Source organism: Bombus impatiens, unplaced genomic scaffold, assembly GCF_000188095.3.
Source record: "Bombus impatiens unplaced genomic scaffold, BIMP_2.2 scf_0859, whole genome shotgun sequence".
NCBI classification, from domain to species: Eukaryota; Metazoa; Arthropoda; class Insecta; order Hymenoptera; family Apidae; genus Bombus; species Bombus impatiens.
In genome coordinates, this window is record NT_177278.1 from 26,715 (window position 1) to 47,175 (window position 20,461).

Sequence of the window (20,461 nt, forward strand, 5' to 3'; positions counted from 1 at the left end):
ATCGGACTGTTATAGTTTGTTTTATAGTTTCTTAATTATCCTTCCACAGAAATAACCACGTTTATGACGTACTCAGTTTTTATCCAACGTAAGCATTTATCCAAAATTTAAAAACGAAGAAATGAACAGAGTACATATAATATAGCAAAATATATCAAATATTCACAAGAAAAAAGAAATATTCGTTATATTTTTTAATAAGTACGACAAACCTCTATTTGAATTTTACTTTTTTGGTTCCATCCTTTAAGATATAAATTTGTTTAAAAATGCGCAGTATAATAATGATATTTGGCTTGAAGATATTTATCTTCGATTATTGTTGTCAAATACTATTTTAAAGGCAAAACAAAGTAGTGTTGAGTATTATTTTAAAGGCAAAAGAAGTCTCTATAAAATATTAACATAATGTAAGAGGGAATGATACAATATACGAATGTTTCTTTTTTCTTTTTTTTTTATTTGGTGGGTTATTTACAATCAATTCTCGTTGAGAATTTTAAGTAACTTCATTTGGCGTAGTACAATAGCTTGGTTTATAATAATTTATACTATGTTGATTCTAGTTGAATCTAATGCCTCAATCTAAAGGGTATTTTCTTTTTAGTCTGTGGATCTGATCCGTCGTGTCAAGTAGTTGGGTGACTAATGAGTTATGGTGGCTGTTGACTCTTGTGTTATATCTGCTTTTGAACTTGTATATTTCTTCTTTGACTGTGGGTATCTTGAGGTCGCGGTGGATTGTTTCGTTGGCGACATACCAAGGTGTTTTTGATTGAATCGTTGAAGGATTTCTATGTTGGAGTTACTCGCTGTTCCCCATAGTTGAATCCCATAGGTCCAGACAGGTTTTCATGTGGCTTTATATAGCATTATTTTTCTCTGAGTGCTTAAGTTTGAGCGACGGCCAATGAGCCAATAAAATTTTTTAAGTTCATCCTTAAGTTGCTTCGATTTGTCTATGATGTATTGTTTCCATGTCAATCTCCTGTCCAGTGTCATGCCCAGATATCTGACTGAATCCTTGTTAGGAATCGTGATATTGTTAATGGTCACCTGAGGGCAGGTTTGTTTTCATAGAGTGAAGGTTACCTTGTGGATTTATTTTCGTTAATTTTGAAACCTCAGTTGTGGAACCACTTTTCCATAGAGTCAAGATCTCGCTGGAATGTGTGGGGTGCCATTATTGGGTCTGAGTGGGATGCTAGTAGTGCTGTGTCGTCAGCAAATGTCGCTGTTGTTATCTCTGCTAAGGTTGGTAAATCGTCAGTGTAGATGGAGAACAGTAGGGGTCCAAGTAGGCTGCCTTGGGGTATGCCGGCTTCTATTGGAAATGTTGCGGTTGTGGCGTCTAAGTATTTGACTGTGAATTTCTTATTGTTTCGATAGGATTTTAGGATGGAGTAATATGTGGGTGGTAAGATTTTCTTCAGTTTGAAAAAAAACTTCTTCATGCCACACTTTGTCGAATGCCTGTGGAATGTCTAGGAATATTGCAGAGCAGTATTTTTTCTTTTCTAGGCTTTGACGTACATTGTGTGTTAAACGATGAATTTGTTCTATCGTGGAATATTGCTTCCGAAAACCGGATTGGTGATCTGGCAGTATTTTCAATTCCTCTAAGAGTGGATGCTCTGGAATAGGCGAATCGACATTCGTGAGCATCTTTGGAATAGCTTTGACAAAGTGGGTAGAAGGCTAATTGGGCGATAGGAGCTAGTTTCGTGTATTGGTTTTCCGGGTTTAGGGATGAGAGTTATCATTGATATTTTCCAGGGCCTTGGATAATATTCAAGACGAAGAATTGCATTGAAAATTGATGTGATGACTGAAATCCCTTTTATGGAAAGTTCCTTGATTGCCTTACTATTCATTTGGTCATGCCCTGATGCTTTCCTGGGATTTAGCTGACGGATTAATTCTGTAACCTCTAGAGAAGTGAAAGGTTTAATAGGAGGAGACATTTGGAAAGGAGAATACAGGTATTCCGTTATTTCGGGGGCAATATTGGAGGAATGAGGTTTAAATACGTTGAATAGGTGTTTAGCGACAGGTTGACTTTTTCTTTAGGGCTATGTGCCCATCCACCTTGCGGACAACAGATTGGAGGGATTACTTCCGGGGGACGCGAGAGTTTCCTGGAAGCCTTCCATAGTGAGTAGTTGAAGTCAGCTGTGGAAGAAAGATTGGCGAGATATTTTTGAAAACAGTCGTTTTTATATTTTTTGATGATTTTGGTTAACTTCCTAGTTGCGTTGTTTAGTTTGCATTTGTTATCCGGTGTTCTATGGGTCTGCCATACTCTTCTTAGCCTACGCTTTTCTACGATTTTTTTTAATATGTAATGGGGATATTCATGTTTTCTGATAGAAGTCTTAGTGTGTGGGGAGGAGCGGATAACGTTTATTATGCTCGTGTTTAAGTATTGCGTGGCTGTTTCGACATCTTCATTTGTTTTTAGTGAAATTGAGGCTAAAGTTGAGTGATTAAAGAGTTCTCTAAAGAGCTGCCAGTTGGTGAGTTGGTTATGGATAAAGCCATTAGGTGTATTCTCGATAATTGTCGAACTGACTGTTGCTATAGCGGGGGAATGATCAGAAGAGAGATCCGCCGAGGAATTGATTTGGACATATCTTGGCGAGATATCTTTAGTTATGAAGAAGTCAAGTGAGTCAGGTATTTTGTCAGTATCAGTGGGCCAGTATGTGGCTGCATATGTGGTGAGGTAGTTGAGACTGTTGGTGTTTATGCTATTCAAGAGATTTTTGCCTCTTACTGTGACCAGTCTGCTGCCCCATTGGGTATGTTTAGATGTATAGTCTCCTCCAGCTATGAATCTATTGCCCAGGTCTTCGAGGAATTTATTGAAGTCTTCTTTAGCAATGGAGTGTCTGGGAGGACAATATACTGCTGAGGTGCTGATTGTGCCATGGCAGTCTTCTATTGCTACGTTTGTAGCTTGGAGGTAGTCTTTCTGCAATGATGGAAGCTCGTAATGCTTCATGCTGGATTTGATAATGATTCCGGTGCCGCCGTGGGCCTTTCCACTGGGATAGTGGGTATGGTAGAAGTTATAACCGTTTATTTTCAGATAGTTTTTGTCGGTGAAGTGAGTTTCAGATACGAGCATTACGTCGATTTGCTGTTGTTTTAGAAAGAGTTCTAGTTCGAATTTGTGTTGAGCTAGACCGTTGGCATTCCAAAGAGCTATGCGTCTTGGTTTTATTTTGCCACGGGGCGTATTAATTTATCCATGATGAGTGTTAATAACGATAGTAAGTTATTTATTTATTCTAATTGTTTTTCGATTAATTTTTCGGGTCTAGAGAAGTTGTCTGTGTTTTGTGGATTGGGAACACTATTTTGAGTTCCCTATGGGTTTTCGGATTATTTTGATTTCCTTGTACTACTTGGGCATAGGAGATTGAAGTAGTAGTGAATTTTGGAGGTATTTGATTGGTTGTCTCTTTGGCTCTGAATTTAGGATACTTTCTTATGTATAGGGTTTTGTAGGCTGAGCAACCTTTGTAGTTAGCAGAATGGTCTCCTTGACAGCGGATGCACTTCGCTGGGATTTCTGGAGATTTAGTGCACTGCTCAGTGGGGCGTGTACCTGCGCATTTAACGCAGCGGAAATTATGATTGCAGTGTTTCTGCGTATGACCGTACCTTTGGCACCGTTTACATTGCACTATCTCTTTCTTTATTAAAGGAGTTTCGATTTTTATTACCCAGTTCATTAGTCGAGTTATGTTATATTATAGATTTGTTTGTTATTTGGTTTTTGTTTTAAGTCGATGAAGAATAGCGATAGCGGGTTTTTTTTAGATTTTATGTATTATGTTGCTGATGTTAATTACTTCATGACTTCAAGTTTAAGGAGTTCGAACTTCAGTTCGTCTAAGTTAGCCGAGTGGTGGATGTTGCGTAGTAGCACTCGATAAAGTCTTTCTTGTTTAAGTTGGTAGGTGTGGTAGTTAGCATTCAATGTTTTTAATAGTTATGTAATAACAGTTATAGTTTTAATATCTTTCTATATGAGTCTGGGAATTTTGACTTGGTTGTTGTTTATTTTTAGTTTATATTCCTCTTTGTTGATTTCTTTCTCAATAGACTTTACCATTTTTTGTATATCGATGACATCATCAACAAATATAGGTGGGGAAGAAGAATTCTTCTGCGTGTGTTGGTTAGTTTGTGAATCTACAACGTCCGTGCAGTCATTTGTAAATTCTAGTATTGAATATCTATTGTATGTGGTTACACAGCTTCCTGACTGTTCGTTGTGATTAGCGCTTGCGTTTGTTTTAACTGATTTCAGTTTACGCAGAGTAATGTTTTTGGTGTCAACAGTATGGAGGGATATAATACTCCCCTGTCACGGAGGAGGTAGCGCGGTGCAATTCTGGACTTGCTCCAGAGAGCCTGATCACGATTCTTGGGCCATCATCGAGCTAGTTAATTCAAATTGAATAACTAGTAGAGAGGCTATGAGGCTATGATGCGGGTAGAGCTTTGGAGCGTTGGAATTTTTCACTAATGCAACCATGTTACATTCACACTGTGAAAACAGACACCACCAAAGATCCTGCTGAACGGCACGCACATACCGCAAACAAGGCAAGTCAAGCACCTAGAACTCCACTTAGAAACACAACTCACATGGAAACAGCATACTAAATCAATAATATACAAAATACAGACAAGGAGACAAATGCAATGGCTAACAAGTCGAAAATCCAAATTAAGCATAGAAAATAAATTAAAAATATACAAAACCAATCTGAACGTATGGAATATCACTATGGGGGACAGCAGCAATGAGCCATATAAACAAAATAGAGACACTACGAGCTAAAATTCTTACAGCAATAGTAAATGCCCCATGGTACGTTAGAAACGAGGACATACGGAAGGACCTGGTAATATCAACGGTCAAAGAGGAAATTAGCAGATACGCAGGAAAATACAAAGTAAGAATAGGAACACACCCAAACCGACTAGCTGTAGAAACGATCAACACCTCAAACATGGATAGAAGACTGAAAAGGAAACACCCAGCAGATCTCACAAAGGACACAACCTAACAAACACGAAGATGGTCTCCCGCTAGGGGTAGCCACCCGCATGATAATCAAACAGCTAGAAAATTCTACCTAATGTCCAAGCTGGATGAATTGTGAATATAAAGAATGAAATAAAAAAAAAGGTGTTGTTTTGTGAACTTCACAGGGCACTAGACACACGTCTGCACGCTTCAGCACTCGCACTGGAACTAACATGCGAATGTGTATGAAGATGTATGTATATGTGTGCATGCAGATGTATAATTTTATTTTGCATCGATGTTAGAATAATAGGAGATACAAAAACGAAAAACGAATACGAATCAATAAAAAGCTGTTTTATTGTTGAACATTAACGCAGTTAGTAAGAAAAAGGAATCAGAGACGGCATCACGCGACGGTTATTCGTGTATTCTGTTTAATTGCATATCGTATTTTATTTTATTAAATGTTATTTCATTTCTACACAATCTGATATTTTTTATTTCTCATAGAAGATTCCATTCTACATTTGTAGTTTAAAATAATAAGATTACGCAAACGTATCTTTTTTCTTTTTATATTTTCGAATAACTTTAAACATATTTTGAACAAGACGTTTTGCTATGAAATAAATATTATCACTTCTCATGACGATAAACAAATATAATATTACATGATCTTTCATACTTTAGATTAAACTTTTGTAATATATTTGTTTGTTATATTCAATTTCAAAAAGAATTATTACACAAGTTTTCGTACGTATATTATCTGTAAAATGAATAACTTCATAAAAATGATCAATAAAGAAAATGTATTTTTATGTACAATATCATTAAAGGTACAATAATTAAAGGATCCAAAAAATCAAACTTAATTATACAATATTATTTACACATTGATTTTTATGCCTTTAAGTTAAATTCATTAATTTATATAGTATTTATATAATACATAAATTATCATTAAAAATGTACATATTTAACCAGTAATTGTACTAACTTTAACTATAATTTGATTCCGAGTTAAGGATGCTTTGATCTTAGGAATTCAATTTCTCTTATAACTTCCCGCCTATCGTCTTCAAAGGGATGATTCTAATAGCGCTGCTCCATGAGTTCATTTTATGTTTCGAACTAGGTTTGTGTTAAATCTTGCATCAAATTCAAATTTTAATTACGTTTTGCATTTCCTTAGTTCCGTTTTGAATGTATCCCATATAATGCAGAACATTGGTTAATTCGTCCAAAGGCGTAAATATTAGGACATTAGCAAAAAATAGTTTTAAACCGAGTTTATGATGTTGTTACGTCGGGCGACACTCTACCTAGACCAGACCACATACCGCGGGCAAGATGGTACTGCGCCACGCCAGAAAAATTACTGAAAATTCTCAATGCGAGAATTGATTGTTATTTCAACAAATAAATAAAAAAAAAGAAAAAAAAAAGATGGCAACCAGATGTCCGCACATCCTTACTGCATACCCTCAATAGTCTTAAGGATCTATCATAAGTTTCGGGAATTTTCTAACTAAGGTCCTTCAGGCCGAACAAATATCTCTTTACTAAATCGTTTCTAAAGCCTATTGTTTACTACGGGAAGACACGGGAAAGTTGGTTTTTCTCACGTATGATACTTCCCACTAGCAATCTTCTATCGAGGACGGCTAAGACCCTTCCTAGTCCACCAGCCTTCTTATTATCCAATCGGAAGCGGTATCTACTACTGTATCGCTGAGACATATAACCACGGGAGACCTATTTGTTAGTTTAATGTATATTTCTAAGATATCTAAGTAGTTAATATAAAACAAAATTGAAGCAAAAGAATCTTTTTAGCGAGAAGAGTTGTGTGTTGACCGTTTGCACATTTTTCCAACATTTTTCCGAAGATGTCTCACATTTCCCAGACCAATGGAAAACGAAATACATACCTGTCCACGATCTTGCATTTTACCTCCTGTTACGCAACGTTCAGGCGATTCATATTATTGTTAATATTTAAAGTTCTCAACGTTGTATTGACAATATACGGGGTTTCCTATACGTTTCTTTAAAGTTATAATCCCGTTAACAGTGTAGTTACAGAAAAATGTTAAAGGAGAAAGATGAATGGTTTAAAGAGAACTTTTCCTAGAAAATGCTGATGTATGAAGGTGCTCAAAGCTTCACCATGACAATGTTACAGAGCCATAAATTAGCAATAGAAAAACCAAGGAGGTCTAACGAACATCCCGCAGGGTATGGAAACTACAACGTAGAGAAAGTTCCAGTGTCAGAAAAGAGTAACAGCATGGCCACCTTTGACTGAAGCACTGGTGACACCCCTTCCATATGAGCCAAACCCATAGTATATAAACCTTCCCAAAATCAGCACTGGAGACATTCTGTTTTAACATTCTTAACTGTCGGACTCACATAATAAACTCTACCAGTATATCTCAAGTCTGAAATTTTCTTATCTTGCTCGTGAAACGTTTAAAGTTACGCGAAAACATTCGAACGACGCGAGGAAACGACCGGTAATCTCTTAATTTCATCACTCTCCGTGTCTTCGACGTAACAACATTGTATACATTTCAGACAACGCTTTTCTATCGTTTCTATACCTGAGTTAAGGTAATATTTGGGTACAGTGGTAAAAAAAATTATTAATTATCGTGATATCTTAATATGTATCCGTTATTTAGAAGATAGGATTTTGTTAAATCCTATAAATTCTGTAGAAAATATAAGAAGATGGATAATACCGGAATGTGCAACTGACTGCTGTCACATGTCTGAGGACAAATGCCTGTCGATGTGACAGTGTGGACTAGATTTTCGCCCGCGGACTGTTTTTGGATTTAAATTTTGTTACCTGTTCTTCAGATTTTCCACAAAAGACAGATGCAGATTGTTTGCGGACACGTGCCTGATAGCGTAAACTAAGCCTCAACTGTAGTGGAATTGGTTTAAGTATGGCGTAGTAAACATCGAACTACCTACTTAGTAACTCGCGTACGATAATAGACTTATGTTGTATTACCGTGACCTTTGTAACTATATATACAAAATTTCCTTAGTGCAGTCATCATACAGTTCCTATCATACAGTACACTATCATGCAGTCAGTCATACAATTCCTTTCTTGCTACTTTAAGAGTTGCGAATGCCTAGGTAGTCGTGCGAGGATTTAGGACGCAGCAGTAAATAGATTAGTTCGAAATTATTTCTAAATTATCTTCGCATCCAGCCAGAAATAATGAATTGGATTTTCGTTAACCGAGATCATGCGTCGAACCTATTCGTTAGAAAAATTATTTCTAACTAAAAACAGAAACCTACGCTTGCGCGCTTAAAGTCGTAATACTTATCAAGAGAAGAAATTCCTTAATTAAAAAATATTCTAAAGTGTTCCAGAATTTATAAATCTGAACAAGAAATTTATAAATCTTCAATCATATACAGGAAACTACGCTTGTCATGTTTAAGGTTACTTAACTTATTATTCTTAGCTTATTCAGAAACAAAACTTCTTTAATTAAAAGATATTGTTGTACTTAAAGTGATAATACTTATTAAGAGAGAAAGTTGTATGAAATTCATATACGTTGTATGGCTTTTATGGTTAAAGAATTATTAGTACTTTCTAATACTATTATTTAAACTTTCTTTAATTTACAATTCTTCTGACGAAACTAAAAGTATTCTCAATTTATAATTTTTTAATATCATTATTTAATGTTCTATACTTATACTTTTGAAAAAAAATATAAAAAAATATTATAATACAGAAAAGAATGAGAAAAAGGATAAGTGTAAATAGAACTCCCAGGAAGATTTATTAATAATCCACTACTTACTTTATTTTGTTTTTGTAAGATAACTGAACGATTTTCCTTTGTAAATATTGTATCCAAAATCACACATGCATGCTTATACCAATATCATATTTGATATTTCAATCCATAGCGATTTTAAATTAAGCATCGAATCCATACATGTTGATTTTGGTAAAGTTTGTTTAAGAAGTAATACATTAAAACATGTATTCTTTTCATCGATGATTATTCATATCTGTTGAAAATGACAACGTGAGTTAGTGCTCGCCATCCATATGCTGATGCGTTAGTTATAAGAAATAGTAACTAGAAGATAGTCCTAGTTACAATCGATAGATTTAATCGATAGGCTTAAGATGCTTTTTTGTTTTTATCCCTAGTTTTTGTAAGCGCGTGCAATAAAGGTTTCTTTTTGACTCAGAACGGTGTGATAAATTTATCCATTCAATAAAATAATAACTATTCTGATCCTACCTCTGAGTATAGAAATAACAACAATATCAAAGAAACGAAATCAACCCCTAAATTTGGATGTTAAAAACATATTCTTTGGAATGTAAAAAGTAAATTTCGTTTTATATTGTGTATCTTTAAACAAATAATGCTGTAACATGAAAATTTATGTAAAAAATAAAAATTCGCTTATTTTTCAATTTCAATTATTCGACTTGTTTCATTTTTTTGCCTAAACCATAAATCATACAGTGAACTGCATAACAATAATTATATTATAATACAAAAAATATAAAATTGCGTTATTATAAAAGAAGAATAAAAACCGAATCTTTTTAGTGAAAAAAAATTTAATATTCGGAACATTCCATAATAATTAAAAATTCTTTAATTATAAAATTCCAACCACATGCCTATTAGGATCCAAGCATTCTTCCTTTTTAAATTTAAATTTCTCTTTCTTTCTCCCTGTTTATATGTCCAAAGAAAAGAATAACATGAGCTGTAAGATCTTCCACATATTACATACGCGCCATACTTCTTCTGCATAAGACTTCATATCCTCAAAGATTACAAATTTCGAAAAGATATTGCTTTCTCATTGCCCACTTATGCAAAATCGCTCCCTTTCCGCCGACCAAATAGGTTCCGACTTAAGGAGTCAGCTTCGACGAGTGCGAAGTCACAGACAAGGGACCCGTGTTCGAGGTACGCATCCGCTGCAATATCACGCGGAATGTAGTCTCTGTATCACCAGTTATCAGAACCAATTCCGCACGGGTCCCTCGAGAAAATTAGTGCTTGCAATGGGAACTTGGGACATCCTATTTGCTGTCGACAGTTCGTCCAAGGTGTATCAAAGTCGAGGTAAAAATGGCATGTGTAGATTTAATATCGCTGCTTAACAATTAATATCGACTGCTTTGCTTCGATAGTAGCACAACTTAAAAAAATGTAAACTTTAAAGGAGAGGCGTCTTAAAATTTACAAATAAATTTTCGTAAGTCGTTTCAACGACATTATAAGGCTGACATAATGCAAGATATGGCATTATTCGTGAAAGCAGTACAACCGTCAGAATAACTGAAAATCAGCCAGTGTTATTGTAAACTAAGCCCAAATTGATAGCAGCATAAATAATAATTTTTCACTGTGAGGAAAAACTGATGGCATTATAAATATGTATACTATTTTACATGATAAAATTAGACATTTGATAAAAGCAAATCTAAAATTTTTGGAGTTGTGTCATTACTAATACCAAGCAGCGATATATCCTTCTACTTGGGAAATTTCTTAGATACTATCGATTTTTATTGTTTTGTTTGCTTATTTCACACTCAACGTTACATAAATAGTGTTATAATTCATACTGCTATAATTTTTTTTATTTAAATATTTCTGTTATGTCTGCCCATTGACATTATTAGCAACTACATTAATTTTCATAAAAGTAAAGATAAAATATTAAATTAGATCAAATGAATTTGAACACGTTTCAAGGATTTTAATATACTTGAGTACGAATTTGCAATCCGAGTTATTTCTTTAGGATTTTTGTTGATTTGGTATAACTCTCTTTCACTTTGATATTTAGGGCAAGATGGGACGATGTGTCCAATTGAATTTATTTTGTCGTTACTCATTGCTTTGTCTCTTGAAGAATTGTCAACGAATTATGAGCTTATTGTCTTCCTTATTTTGTACCACTTCTATGGTATATTGCTCTCTGAAAATCTTTCGATTACTTCTGATGGCTTGGGATGACTTCCATCGGAATCTTTCATCATAATGCATTTAAAGTATCATTTTGAATCAATAAAATACATCAAAATATTTTTATGATTTTAGTAAAAAATTGAATAAATCAAAATGTTTTTCCCTCATTGCAGTATTAAAATATTCTTTGCTCACAGTTTGCGATGATTGAGTTTCAACACTCTGAAGCTGTTCTCATATCCGCTTTATGTCCTGGTGAAAATATCACAAAATCATTTCGGACCTCCATTGTTTGAATACTTTTACATTGTCAGTTTTATGCAAGAGTTTGAAATATCAAAATTTTAACCTTGCTTAATATATCTACTGAATAACCGCTACACTTTGGTTACTAACACAAAAGTAAAAACTTTAATAAATATTGATATAAATTTTTGTGTGTAATGTATGGGGCTAAGTAGGAAATATATACTACTCAGTGAAAGTTTGAAAGCGCTACGTGCTCCATAGAATTCAAAATTGTGAAAAAAGATCAGTTTAGAATTCTGCTATTCTAAAATTAGTAAATTCTTCCGTAAAAAACTGATTGAAGTAAAGAATATCTTTATCGGTAGTTGTCGCGTTAAGTTCGAACTAATAATGAAAGAACAATGTAACAGGTGATTCCGAAATTGTTGTCTATAGTACATGTTTCTTGGAATTTTCTTCTTTTTAAACGTATGACAATAACTGTGTTGTGTTATAAAGATTAAATTGGTGGTAATTTTACCCAGATTGGTGAAATATAAATATAATAATGTATTAATACTGTGAATAATTTTGAGTCATCTTAAACATTTTTCTGAATCGTTTGGTATTAATTCTGTGTGGACTATGTATAAGTGTGTTAATGTGATTGAATTTTTAGTGTTGACGACGAATGATATGCAACATGTTCTGTAATACAATGAGTAACCAGTAAAGAATTGATTCTATAAAAACATTAATAAAAAATATTTTCTGAATTGATATGATCAACCGAGAAAAAATTAATTTTTAGGCAGGAAATCGTTCTATATCATTATATATGATACTAAATATATTAATTATATAATATGATTTAATAATTCATTCTATTAATAGTTCGTAGTTCCATTCAATTTCTTATGAACAACACGTATATAAAAAAATATAAAATATTGCCCTTTCAGTAAATCTCCAATATAAATTCATAATGTATTTATATGAATAGATATAGAAAATATAAAGATAAATTCAAATATATCTTTTGGTCATTTTCATATTTCGGAACATTATTCGGAACGACCAAATTATTCATTAGGTTTATCGGAAAGGCATGCAGTTATAATTGATCATAATTCAATAAAATTCTCAAGTTCGGAAATATTTCATTTTAAATATCGAATTTTCAACATATCTAGTGCCTCTAAACCAACAACAAACAACACTCGATAATTTTCTCATTCCATTTTCAATCATTATAATGTACAAATTCTTCGATAATCAACTACGTTTATACTTCGTCACTTCGTCAAAGAAATTCAATCAACCTGCAACCATGATTTCCATGATAAGCAAGAAAATTCTTCGATCGAACTCTAGTCCTCTTTTTCCGCCTCAAAACGCTTCTTATATGTACCTTACGAAGGAGACTTGATTCTTATGTTCCGAACCTAGCTCAACTGTCTTTTACCGAGGGTGCAGTTTTACAACCGATTTCTAAAATTCTTCAACTTGACCAAAATAGATCAGCGTTCTTCATCGAATTTCAGCGCCACGCGGACGATCTTGCCTGGAAATGCCCCAGGTTGGATCACAATCGTTGTTCCAAGTGGATGAAATGCAATCCGCTTGATTTCGAACTCCAGCCAGGCATTCAGCCGGATCTCTTTGTGAGTTAGAGAAATTACATAGCCGGTTCCTCCAGGTACTTTGATCTTTCGATGGAAACAGCCAAGTTTCCATGATAGAGTGCAAAATGACGGAGATGGTTCGATTACCTTCCAACGAACTGAAAGATATTATCACCGTATTAAGTTAGTCACTAATCATCAGTGCGTATAAAATGACATTCTTTCAAACGATGCTTTAACCGCATGTAGTTTCTTCGAAACATTCTATTATTCAAACAAAGTGGGATTGAACATTATCAAAATAAAGTTTTATTGAAATAAAATTTTTATTTTATTTGTTACTTTATTTTAGGTAGTATTATTTGATTTCACTAGGAAAATATAAAGATGTTTATGCATATTCCTTTTCGTATAATATTTCTAAAGTTTCGCGTTGCTTGACAATTTTCGTCTTCTAATAATTTTCTTTGTGTTCTATTATTATTCCAAATGATCAAATACTTCGGAAATAAATTATTTGGAAATAATTTATATAAAAAGTAAATTTTTAATTTGTAAACAAATTTAAATTAACTAACTAAACTTATTTATTATTTGCAGTAAATATGTAATCTATTTATTCATTATTTTTAAAATAATTAATTTAAAATAATAAAATAATTCATGCATTAAAAAATTGTGCGAATACGATAGGAGATATCTTTCATATTTTTGGAAGGCCAAATTATATGTTGAGCAAGCCAGTTCCTCAATAATAAGAAAATCATAGTTATATCGTTGTTGTTGTTGTTGTTGTTGTTGTTGTTGTTGTTGTTGTTGTTGTTGTTGTTGTTGTTGTTGTTGTTGTTGTTGTTGTTGTTGTTGTTGTTGTTGTTGTTGTTGTTGTTGTTGTTGTTGTTGTTGTTGTTGTTGTTGTTGTTGTTGTTGTTGTTGTTGTTGTTGTTGTTGTTGTTGTTGTTGTTGTTGTTGTTGTTGTTGTTGTTGTTGTTGTTGTTGTTGTTGTTGTTGTTGTTGTTGTTGTTGTTGTTGTTGTTGTTGTTGTTGTTGTTGTTGTTGTTGTTGTTGTTGTTGTTGTTGTTGTTGTTGTTGTTGTTGTTGTTGTTGTTGTTGTTGTTGTTGTTGTTGTTGTTGTTGTTGTTGTTGTTGTTGTTGTTGTTGTTGTTGTTGTTGTTGTTGTTGTTGTTGTTGTTGTTGTTGTTGTTGTTGTTGTTGTTGTTGTTGTTGTTGTTGTTGTTGTTGTTGTTGTTGTTGTTGTTGTTGTTGTTGTTGTTGTTGTTGTTGTTGTTGTTGTTGTTGTTGTTGTTGTTGTTGTTGTTGTTGTTGTTGTTGTTGTTGTTGTTGTTGTTGTTGTTGTTGTTGTTGTTGTTGTTGTTGTTGTTGTTGTTGTTGTTGTTGTTGTTGTTGTTGTTGTTGTTGTTGTTGTTGTTGTTGTTGTTGTTGTTGTTGTTGTTGTTGTTGTTGTTGTTGTTGTTGTTGTTGTTGTTGTTGTTGTTGTTGTTGTTGTTGTTGTTGTTGTTGTTGTTGTTGTTGTTGTTGTTGTTGTTGTTGTTGTTGTTGTTGTTGTTGTTGTTGTTGTTGTTGTTGTTGTTGTTGTTGTTGTTGTTGTTGTTGTTGTTGTTGTTGTTGTTGTTGTTGTTGTTGTTGTTTAGTCCGTGCCTTTCGGCTTTGGATGAGCTTTCAGTTTTACATCTCGTTTGCCTATTACGCTTTTTACATTCTATCAGTCTTATGGCTTATCACCTTACTGCCTCCTCCCTTATATCTATCTAAAGTCTTTTCCGTATTTATCTCTCTTTTCTTATATATCTACCTCCTCTCTTATCCACTCTATTATATTGCACTCCATTATATATTCTGTCTCTAAAACTATGGCAACTTTTGGGATTTTGCCTCCTTACTGTGCATCCTTATTGTCGTTCCTCCCCATCTTATATTGCCCTTCTCTTCCCTATTATCGTTTTCAGTTCTATTAATCCTTCTCCAGTCTCGTTTAGTATTTTTTCTGTATCCTTTGGTCCTCCCGTTATTTCGCATTCTTTTATTACGTGCCTCAGGTCTTCTTCTTTCCTTTTATATAGGCTGCATCTTTTTCCCCCGTCTTCTTTTCAGTATTCCCTTGCTTTGGTCTCGTTTTCACATCTGAATCTTGCTAATATTTTTCTGTCTTTCCACTTCATCCTTCCTTCTAAGTATTTCGGTAACTCTTCTTTGGCGGTTTTTCTATAATATTCATTATATTTTGATTCCCTTATCCTTTTCCCCCCTCTCTTCTGCTTCTCTCTTCCTCCTTTCTTCTATAATTTGGTCTACTGTCATTCTTTCTTGCTCTTTTCTTGCTTCCATCTGTGTCCCTCCATTTCTCACCTCTTCTAGTCCCTTCTTTCTCTTTCTTGCTCTTTTCTCTTCTTGGCCATTTCCCCAGTTTTTCCCTCTTTCCTTTATGCATTCCTTTACTAGCTCCTTTTTTGACTCTATGGCTTTCCCTTCATACCTTGCTGTTCTTCTTAATGCTTTTTCTTTGATTTCTGTTAGCTTGCATTTTTCTATCAATATATAATTTGGTGTTGTCATAACTAAACCATCATATCCATTTCGCATATCTTCTTTGTATTCTATCCAGTCTTTCTTCCATGTTCCAGCCCCATACCTCTGTTCCAAACAGCGCCACTCTCTCTACCAATGCTCCAAACATCTTCATTCTCCTCTTGTAGTCCTGTTTGAAAATTCTTTCTCCCACGCTCCATGTTTTCTTCATTGCTATTGTTGCTCTCTTTTTCCTGTCTTGTATGTGTTTCTCATCACTGCCGTTTTTCTATAGTATGTACCCTAGGTATCTTATCTCGTCCACTTCTTCTAATTCTTGCTCTCCCCATTTTTATTTTCTTTGTCTCCTTTTGTTCCTTCTTTTTTCTAAAACTACTATCTTTGTCTTTTTCATGCTCAGTTCCAATTCGGTTTCCTTTAAACATTTTTCGAATTTCTTTAGCATTTATCATCATCAGCACAATATCGTCTGCATATGTCAATGACCATACCTTCCTTTCTCCTACCACTATGCCCCCGACTTGCCCTTTCCTTAATTCTTCTTCTTCTCTTTGTGCTCTGTTCCTTCCAAAATTTCTATAAAGTGATTTTTCCGCTCTTCTTCCTTTATTTCTTCATCTATACCCTCTCTTCTTCTTCTATATTTATTTATGTATTTCCACGCTTCTTGTTCTATTTTGATCTTCTTGATTCTCTCCATTTCTTTCTCTTCGTGTCTTTCCTTTCTTTGTTTGCGCCACTGTTTGAATGCCTTTTCTCCTCTATGAGAGCTTCTCTATTGCATTTTCCTTTCATAAACTTTGTTACCTTTTTTCTCATCTCTTTTTTCCTCTCTTTCCACTCCTTGTTACACCACACTTTCTCTCCTATGCCCTATTTCCTTATCTTCACTTTCTTCTTTGGCATTGCTTCGTTTATCTTCTTTTTGATTTCTGTCCACATTTCCTTTACTGTTCTTCCATTGCAGGTCCAGTCTTTACATTCCTCCAAGTATTTTTCCACACTTTCGTTTGTCCATTCCCTTTTCTCCTTCTTCTCTTCTTCTTTTTCCTCATTTATTTGTAGTTCCTGCCCCCCTATTTCTATTTCTAACGGCATGTGGTCTGACTCTGTTCTTTTTCCTACTTTCATGTCAATTATTTCTTCTATCGCTTCCTGATTGCCAATCACATGGTCTATTACTGGGTTTCCTCTCTCCCCAATACAGGTCCACTCCTCCACTTCTTTATGTCTGCCATCGATTATCGTCCAGCCTTTCTCTTCCAGATATTTTAGCAGTGTTCTTCCTTCCATGTTCATTGTTTTGTCTTTTAATCGTCTGTCTTTTTCTTTCTTTTCTTTCCCTTTTTCATTCCTCCCTCTTCTCCCGTTCTTGCGTTCCAGTCTCCGCCAATGATCATCACTTCCACTTCTCTTCCGTCTACACTTTCCTCTATTTTTTTCCATGCCCCTTTTGTATCTTGATTATAAACCACCATTATCTTATACGTCTTGTCATTGTATATTATTTTTCTTTCAACTATATTATCACTAATTTCTTTATATTCTATTTCTTTTAGTTCTTTATTTATACCCGTTGTTATTCCCCCCTTTGCTCTTTCTTTTTTCCTTACTCTCAATGCTGTCCTGCATTTCCAGTCGAATTCTTTGGGTAGTCTATATTTTAACTTTGCCCATTTTCCTTCTTCTATCCATGTTTCCGTGAGTCCGAACACGTCGAATGCCTTCAGATATTCCTACACCTCCTTGTCCTTACTTATTAGCCCTGCTACATTCCAGAAGCACATTTTCATCCTCTTTGTAGCCCTCCCCCTCTTTTCCCCTTTTTTTATTTTTCTTCCCCTCTCTTTCTTTCTTCCTCCAGCCTCTGTTCGTTTTCGTTCCACCTGTTCCATTTGTTTTCTATTTTTAGTTTCTTGTATCCTATCTTTACATATTCGCCCTTTTCCCTTCTTTCTCTGGCTACCCTTCTTATGTGTTGCTGTATCTCCCTTTTTTTTCTTGTCAGATCATCGTCTACGTGTACACCCTTTTCCAATTTGCTTTTCTCCTTCATTATCTTTATTTTTTCCTTCATCGATGTCATCGTCGCCACTATTATCGTGTTCTTGCCCTCACCTTTACCACATGTGCTTTATCTACTTCTGCCCCTATCCCCATTTTTTCGTTTATGAATTCCTTTACTGTCTCTTCATTGCTTCCTTCGTTCCAGTCCGCTCCTTTAATTACTATGTTTCTTCTTCTTTTCTGTCTCTCTCTCTGCCCTGTCCTGATCCTCCTCAATTCTTCTGATTCTACCCAATAATTCTTTCTTTTCCTTTTCCCACTCTCTTTTCTCTCTGTTTCTCTCTCTCTCTCTCTCTCTCTCTCTCTCTCTTTCCCTTCTTTCCATTTTCTCTTTCATTTCTCTCTTCAGCTCCTCCACTTGCCTTTCGAATATATCTTTTATTTCCGTGATTATTTCCTCGAATCCTCTTTCCATTTCCTCTATTTTTCCCATCATTGCCTCCATTCCTTTCTCCCTGGCTGGTGTCTCTTTTTCTGTCGAGCTGTATTTGTCCAATGTATTTTTAGAGACTGCCTTATTTCCCGCTTTACCAGTGCTCCTTGGTCTTTCCTTGTTTGTCGCCATCTGCCTTTTCTCTACCTTACTTTGTTTTGCCGCGCTTCTGGCCTCCTAACCTCTTCTTTTCTAGTTTTTCTTATTTGTAGTTCTCTCTTGTTCTTGTCTTCTTTTTCGCTTTTCTTTTGCTTTCTCTTCGTATGCTCACTCTTTATTTCCCTTCTTCATGCCTCTTTACGCTTCCTTTTCCTTTTTTCCTTCATGCCTCACTTTTCCACAGAACTCTCCGTCCGCGTGTTACCCTCGCCCTGAATCGAAAATCCTCATAGTTATACATATTCTGATTATTCACAACAGCCAATAATAAGGATTTGTTATTTTTATGGAAAATCTTCGTAACACTCAATACGTAATTTATGTAATTTTTTTGCTCAATGTGATTGATAATTGACGATGTAACAAGATTTGATATATGATATTAGCCAAATTTACACCTCCAGTAGAGTTTTAAGCTTTCTATATTTCATATTTATCCATTCTGTCTGGATATATCGTACTGAACACATAATATACAATGTGTCACACATAACGTGATCAATCAACTAGCGAGTGATTCGTTTTGGAGGCTTCGTTTCTGAGAAAACTGAATTTGAAAATTTATGAAGTGTATATGAACATGGTTAACTCCGGACTGGGCACGAACACATAATCAATAGGGCGTTATTCTACGTGTGAAAAAAGGTTGAGAATTTACAATAAATATTTCCGCAAGACGCTTTGTTTCAGAAAAAAATAAATTCGAAAATTTATCATACGTCTGCACTGGACCAATTCTTAATCCAATTTTCTAGAGAAAGTAGACTTATTTTGCATGTAGAATCACCTCCTAGTCTGCTGACCACTTAACGTAAGACATCTTGTACATTCTGATTTACTTCTTCAGTACTTCTTCATTGAAAAATATTAAAAAGAAAAAAAAATAGAAATTTATATAAAAAGATAAAACACTGTAAAAAATTCTGAATGAACAATTGCGTAAAATTTAAAGTTATACAATTATAATTAAATTACTTATTATAGACATTGGATTAAAAGGTCTCGCTCGCCTACTACCCTGTCGAAATTGAATTTATACGCTCGAGTTCAAATGAAATTTTCTCGAACCATATATACCGTTAAATTATAGTTACACGAGACATGTGTGCGTCAAATATGTGTTTAGAACCAAATGGTGTTTGCACAGATATTACCCGAAGCATATTTACATCAATTATTACGCTATATTAGTATCGAGTCTGGTGATCTGCATTCATAAAGAATATTATATTACGTATACGAAAAGATAATAAGATTACAAATAACGTATTACGAAAGTGACGTTTTATAAATGAAAATTTACATTTTTATTGAACATTGTTAACTGAACGTAAAAGAATGACACTTTTAAATCTATTATAGGTACATCAGTCCATTTATATATGCTGTATAATTATTCTTGTTTTTGTTCTATACGCTTCTGTAATACGTTTACTATCACGTGATAAATCATTTGATACAATATTTAATATGCTTGAATTCCCATTATCTGAACTGTCAAAAAAATGTTCAAATAAATAATTTTATGATAGTATATACTATATTTGCGAAAATATTAACATTTCAACGATATAACAATAGAAATGAAGGATGATAAGGTAAACTTCATCTAACTATATGTTAACAATTTAATGCAAATAATATTTAATTTAAATTATACATTTAATATTTAGTGTAGATAATGTCTAACAAATAATCCTTTTCATATCAATATGTTGATTGATTTAAAAAATACAATTTTTGAACAAAATCACTATTTACAGTAAAAGCTAGTGATTGACAAAATATTAAAGTATTTTAAAACAAATTAAAAATATTTATAGATTTAACTCGTTTATATAACTAACTCAAATTTACTACTTACTTTTTTCTAGTATATTTTTTGTTGTACTACATTTTTATCTTGAAATAAACTTATTTGCTTTGTTATACTATATATTTTATACATTGAGTATAAATTTTCATTTCAGAGAGAACCACAAAATAGATAACTTAACAAGCGAAGTTTTCATGAAGAAGATATGATGGGTACATTTTTGTTGATTTTCCGAAATTAATTTTAGCCTATGATTTAAAAAATAGGAAGATTTAAATATGACCTACATAATTGCGAACGAAAATAATCCATTAGATACAAAAGTGTCTTTTAAAGATAAGCTAATATGTTGACGAAGTTTCGTGGAAGCTAAAGGTATAATTACTAATATAAGTAATATGCTAATATTTTCAACATTTTGATATTACGAGGAGTAGTGAATTGGAATTTTTATAGGATATGAAAAAAATACGCGTTTAACTCCAAAAACAATTTTGATAACATGAAATTGATTGATAATATATTGAATTTTAAAACTTCGTC

General features: G+C 33.8%; 2 pseudogenes; both read right to left on the reverse strand.

Annotated features, from left to right (window-relative positions):
• Positions 1 to 16,047: 16,047 nt before the first annotated feature.
• On the reverse strand, positions 16,048 to 17,243 carry LOC105681384 (annotated as a pseudogene).
• A 52-nt stretch (positions 17,244 to 17,295) lies between these two features.
• On the reverse strand, positions 17,296 to 18,293 carry LOC117152231 (annotated as a pseudogene).
• Positions 18,294 to 20,461: the final 2,168 nt, after the last annotated feature.